Genomic DNA, 6,317 nt, shown 5'->3' on the forward strand with positions numbered 1-6,317 from the left:
ACATAATTAAAAATCAAGCTGGTAGTTTCGGTTTTGGGATCTAGGGGAAGATCTATGTGTATATGTGTTTTATGTGTTATGCTCTCGCATTGTTTATTTTATGTGTTTTAGAATTCGTATGAACCATCTAGTTGTCGTATCAGAGTGACCATCTGGTTGAGGCGGAGGGACTTTTCTCGAGCTGCCAGAAATGGTTGGGCCCAGGAAATAACCCTCCAACCTGCCTCGATGTTTATGATATTAGTTCAAAGCAAGAGTTGCCTTCTTCGACATGTGAACAGGTTAATCACATTTCCTTCTAATTTTTTGAATGGTTCTTCTGTCTGGTCGTGAAGCTGGGGTTCTTACAAGAGTATCTTTGTAATTGGTTTTGGTTCTTTTCTCACTTTCTCCTTCGACGCTCGTTAAATACAAGCTCTGCAAACCCTCGGTTATTGACGAAACTCTGCTCAGCTAAACATTGGGGCTTCTCCCTTTGAGAGACGACGCTTGGCCTGCTTCTAACTCTAGATTTTGTCATCTCTAGGTTAATACCTTCTACTCCCACGCACACAAGAATATTGTTCTGAAGTTTACACTAGGTGTGATGGGGTTACACACTTATTTAGTGAACTTGAATATACACTGGTTTTTTTAAGTTTCCTTAGGCTTAGCCACCATTCATCTTAATAGGAAATTCACTGACGTTCACCTGTCTAATTATGTTCTATTATTGTTTATGAATTTGTTGACTGGAGAGCCGTAGTGCCCTGTTTCGTTATCAGTTTCAGTGTGAAGATGTCTAGGAGACAGGGCCTTCAACACTATCTAAAGATGTTTGTTGATTGTCCCCTCTATTTCCTTTTTCAAGGCCAATGGTCACTCTTCAACCCTACTGTTACATAGAGAGGCTGACTTTCTACTTCTATGACTGAACTTTTCTATAATTTTTATGATGAATTTGCTAATTTTCAAACGCCATTAAGTCTGGGCGAGGACTGTGTATTTAAGGAACAAATTTTTCATGCACAGGCTGGAGATGTTCTGTTTTTGTTTTACAAATGCCTTGTTGGTTGTTCCCTCTCTTTCATTTTTCAAGGCCTATGGTCACTGTTCGACCCTACTGTTACACAGAGAGACCGACTTTCTACTTCTATGACTCGACTTTTGTATAATTTTTATCGTGAATTTGTATATTTTGAAACACCCTTAAGTGTGGTTGACAACTGTGTATTTAAGGCTAAATTATTTCATGCACAAAGTGGAGATGTTCTGTTCTTCTTTTAGAAATGGCTTTGTTTTAATTTCTTCACTATACAGTTGTAAAAGTCGTAATGCCTGGTAGCAATGTATTGAGTGTTTGTATTTACTGTCACACTTTCCCCTCCCCAGATTTGGCTCTCGTATCACAGGTGGAGGGACTGGGGCTGCCGGAAACAGCTGGGCCCTAGAACCAACCCTCCAACCTGACTGGGTGTTTCCTCCATCAAAAGTACAGTATTGCACAACTCAAGTTTTCTCTTAAGTATAACAGTGTTGCACTACCTTAACTCTGGTCGAGTTCTCCTAAATCTATGGTTTCGAACTTCTAACAACCCCTCTCTGATTTTCTTCCTAACTACTTTTCTTATTCAAAAAATAAAAATACAATAAATGTTCAGTATTTAAAAAATAAATAAAAAATTAATGTTCAGTATGCAGTATATAAAAACAAATCTAAGAAAAACCTTTTCTTTTTTTGCATTTCATACTGCTAAATATAAGCATAGCAAGGCTCGCGCTCACCCTTTCAGGCCAGCGAACAAGAAAACCAATTCTCTGCAACTGGAGCCGACCAGCAATCTCCGACGCCCCCTACAATCTCTGAACTCGACCCGACCACCAATCTCCCAACTCAACCCGAGCAACAATCCCCAGAAATGCAGACCATAGGAACATGCACAAGGATGCTATTCCAGAATGCCATTTTGTCAATATAATTTCTTGCCATCTCAATCGATTGAGTTTTGACTTCCATTCCTCCAAGTGCACCAATGAAATCAAGTAATCATCAAACAGACCAGAAGCAACGCCTTCTTGAACACCACTTCATTTTCCCTTTTGGAAAAGAAACAAAAAATTTATTGCCAACGCGTATTGAAATGTTTCAATTCCTTAATCAATTTTTTTTTTCAAATGCTTCAATTTAATATACAAATTTTAAATGATCGGAAATGCTAAATATTAAATGTGAAATTTTAAAGATAAAGTTTGAAATTTGAAAATTTAAATGTTAGGGGTATCTTCATATGCTTAATGTTTATATTTGCTATGTTACATTTTAGATCTTTTAATTTAAATTTTAAATGTTAAGTGGAAATTTAAATTTAACATTTATGTTATATTTGCAATTTTAAATGGTAAATGGAAATTTAAATTTCGCTATAAAAATTCGGATGTTTTATGCTTAATCATATATTTTGTATGTTAAATGTATCTTTTATGCAACATGAAAAGTTTAAATTATAGCATTTTAATTTTGAAACTTAAATTTTAAACTTCCCATGTTCAATTAGGTTAGATGTTAAAATTTAAAATGGTTAACTTTAATGTTAAAAATTCAACTTTAAATATTATAAATTTTAATTTTATTTATTTAAATTCATTTTATTTTATTTTATTTTTCATTTAAATTCATTTTATTTTATTTTATTTTTCATTTAAATTTAATTTTTCATTTACATTAATTTTTTTCATTTAAATATAATTTAATGTTAAAAATTTAATTTTAAATACTAAAAATTTTAACTTTAATACTCTTCGAAAGTTATCATACAATTTTTAAAATTTAACTTTAAGTATTAAAAATTTCAACTTTAATACTCTTCGAAAGTTAAATTTTAAATTTTAAATTCAATGTTAAAAATTTAAGTTTAAGTATTAACAATTTTAACTTTAATACTCTTCGATAGTTAACATACAATTTCTAAAATTAAAGTTTAAAAGTTAAGGTTCAAAGTTCAATACTTTTAAGCTTAATACTCTTTACATTTAATATTCTGCCCAGCGTCTACATTTTAACGTTTTATATTCTGCCATCTCACACCACCGCCGGCATTGCCGTTCCACTATTGCGGGGTCAAATATTCCTCCCACATAAAGAATTTTCGCAGCAACGCTTCATGCTCCCCACTGTCGCAACCATCTATCTAGAACTCCTGTCCACAAATTAAAAATATTTGCTCATAAAGTTATGTCCAGTTTTAAAGTTGAGCGTTACACTGCACCGCTGGCCAGAGAAGAAGCCACGACCTGGACGACAATAAAGAGTGGTGGATTGTGTGCCACCTTGACAAGAATAGTAGCGGCTTTGTCTATAAATTGGAGCCTATCTGAAAAAGGTTGCATGCAAGAGTCGTCTTATTAGTCCTTGCCTGGGACTAATAGCGATCGATCGATCGTTGATGTACCATTACTTGATATTTTGACCGGGTTTTTTTCGGTGTTTTCACATTTTAATCTAAGTTTGATGCTCCCAATTTTATTCAACAAAATTTTACCCAAAATTTTTGGTTTGACAAACGATTGAGGTCTTATTGCAGCGTTCACGTTGCACGATGCAAAAATATTGAGGCAATCTCATCTTATCCAAAATACGCTTTAGCACTGGTGCTGCCGCATGCTATTCATGCTAAATGTTGGAGACTTCTCTCATCGAAATATTAACGAAAGTTTTCCGCAGTTTTAGGCTTAGAAAAAATGGTCCTCTTATTGCAGGGTTAGCTTATGTAATGAAAATCTAGTGACAATCTATCTTTTATCCAAAGTCCCGTTATATTCACTTGCACAAAGATTTTGTTATATCCAATGTCCTTTTTAGCACTGGTGCTGCCGCATGCTATTCATGCCAAATGTTGGAGACTTCTCCTTCCACGTGTACCTTGATTTTTTGGTATAACTAAGATGGGTAGGCTAAAGAAACTCAAATAAAATCTTATGCTGCAAACAATACGAAAGGTAAACTTTTGCAGAAGGGAAGCTAGCATAATTTATTCCAGTTTGATAGCTTCCCTCGCCTGGTTTCTGTGTTTAAGCAGATCCTTTGCATTTAAGCGGCTCCTTTTCATTCACTGCTGGAAAACTTTTGCAGAAGGGAAGCTAGCATAATTTATTCCAGTTTGATAGCTTCGCTCACCTGGTTTCTGAGTTTAAGCAGATCCTTTGCATTTAAGCGGTTCCTTTTCATTCACTGCTGGAAGCCCAAGGAGGAGAATTTTTTAATAAGCTGAAGCCCATGAAAGAACATTGTTTTTATATGTATTCCCCGTCTAACAACATTTGTGAGATGAAGTCCAGAAGCACAGGAGACCACGCAGCAGTATTGGAAGAACAACAAACGGCTCAGAAACTTCTCATCATTTGCGCTCTGTTTGCTGCTAGAATTTCAGAGCTCGAATTGCATATCAACCTAAGTAAGCATCATAATTCCTTCTCCATCCATTCGTGGTAGGAACTGTGTAGCAAATTTATGTAGAGATGGAGAGGCTGTTTGGAAAATGAAGCAGGTTCTGGCTTTTATCGTATATTTAGTTCTTTGGGTATGCTTAGAAAGTGCTGAAATGATCCCTTGTTGCTTTAAAATCTGATATTACTTCTCCTTGTTTCTTTATTATGTTTTTTTTTTTTTTTGGCTTGAAATTTTGAATGGTAGAAAAACATTTACAGTGTGAGCTTTTAGTATTTTCCATGAGGGAAACCTGGTAAGCTTCGAAGGTTGTCTTCCTTCAAGATGGCAGCAGTTCTATTTCATATTTTGTGCACTGTAAGTTTTGATTTTGATTTATCTCATGCCTGCGGAACTTGGGATACTTGTCATAAACAGCAAACAGGAATCTGTGCATTTAGCAATCTCTTGATTCTAGAGTTGCTCATGTATGGGATCACAGATCAGACGAGACCGAACTTGATCCTAGATTGAGACATTTGGACTAAATAGTAGAAGTAGTGCTTTCTGGAGACTTTGGCATCTGGGTCTCCAATTGATGATGTTCCAGTTCTGATTTAAAAATCTACTAAAAATGAACACTGTGAATAAAATTCCAGACTCTGATTCTTGACAAACCAGCCTTAGCTCACAATTCTGCGAATTGCATAAAATGGGAAAATGCTGGGAGGTCCAAATTGTCGTATCATTGCAAATATGTTTTTCTTAATTTGTTCCAAATGATCAGAAGATTCTGAAATCTACCATCTCAAAATAAATTCATCAAAATTTCATGAGATTGTTCTACTTCTACTAGATAAATAAGCAACATTCCAATTTTGGGGACCTAAACCTTGGTCATTCTTGCTATCAGCCCATATCAAACCTTGGTCATTCTTGCTATCATCCCATATCACCTGATCAAGGTGAGGGTCTAGAAAACATCCTCGCTATCGACTCATATCCAGCAAGAATGCATGCACGGTGCCAAGTGTTCTATTACTTTATTGGCATGTTATTTCATATTATACGTTTAATTCATTTAAGAAATACTCATAAAAAAATAACGATTCAACACGTGTAACCCAGATATTATAGGAAGCTTGAAAGACAGGTACCTCCTCTGGCGCATTTTATTAATTTATTCATTCAGTTCTGTTTAATCCACTTTCACTTCGTTTTATACCTTCCTGACTTGATTTCCAAGATTGACTGTGAGTAATATATAATATACGTCCTTGCAATTCACCTTGTTTATACTAGACGTTGTTTCAAACTCATACTAAGTTTCCAGATCCTACAATGTTGAAACGAAGATCATACATCAGCCCCTCGATCAATCCAGCATGGCACGGGTCACAACAACGGGGATCACCCGCAAGAGCTACTTCCCTGCATCTGAAGGAAACTTCATTTTTGCTGCTTCTATATAATTTGGATGGCATTGAATTATCTTTCTTTTTCAGGACGAAAAAGCTGGATATTGTATTATATGAGAGATATAAAGATACATCTGAAGATGACCCATAGCACAGGATCAATAAAGATGAAGCATGGACACATATTCCAGAAAACAGGACTGACAGATCAAAGATGATACTCATCTATACAGAGAAACATGGAACATAGAGGTCGCAGAACATATTCGACCAGCTGCATTGAATTATCTTTCTTATCTATACAGAGAAACATGGAACATAGAGGTTGCAGAACATATTCGACCAGCTGCATTGAATTATCTTTCTTATGTTACTTGGTTATGCGATCTTATAACCTGGGCATGTCGGCAGGGACTACCGCTTACCCAGTTGCTCTTGTTTATTCAAGTTAGCATGTGATAAGTAACAAAACTTCGTGTGGTGTAGTTTTTAAAGAT

The 6,317-nt window shown here is 35.4% G+C and overlaps 1 long non-coding RNA gene across 1 annotated transcript; it reads left to right on the forward strand.

Moving 5' to 3' along the window:
* The first annotated feature begins 3,965 nt into the window (after nt 1-3,965).
* On the forward strand, nt 3,966-5,885 carry LOC149155857 (uncharacterized). The gene is made up of 2 exons (XR_016263070.1): nt 3,966-4,430; nt 5,758-5,885. It is a non-coding gene; the product is annotated as an uncharacterized LOC149155857 (long non-coding RNA).
* Nucleotides 5,886-6,317: the final 432 nt, after the last annotated feature.

Source organism: Pinus tabuliformis, chromosome 9 (genome assembly GCF_031772625.1).
Source record: "Pinus tabuliformis cultivar Carrire ecotype Pingquan chromosome 9, CPIR1, whole genome shotgun sequence".
NCBI classification, from domain to species: domain Eukaryota; kingdom Viridiplantae; phylum Streptophyta; class Pinopsida; order Pinales; family Pinaceae; genus Pinus; species Pinus tabuliformis.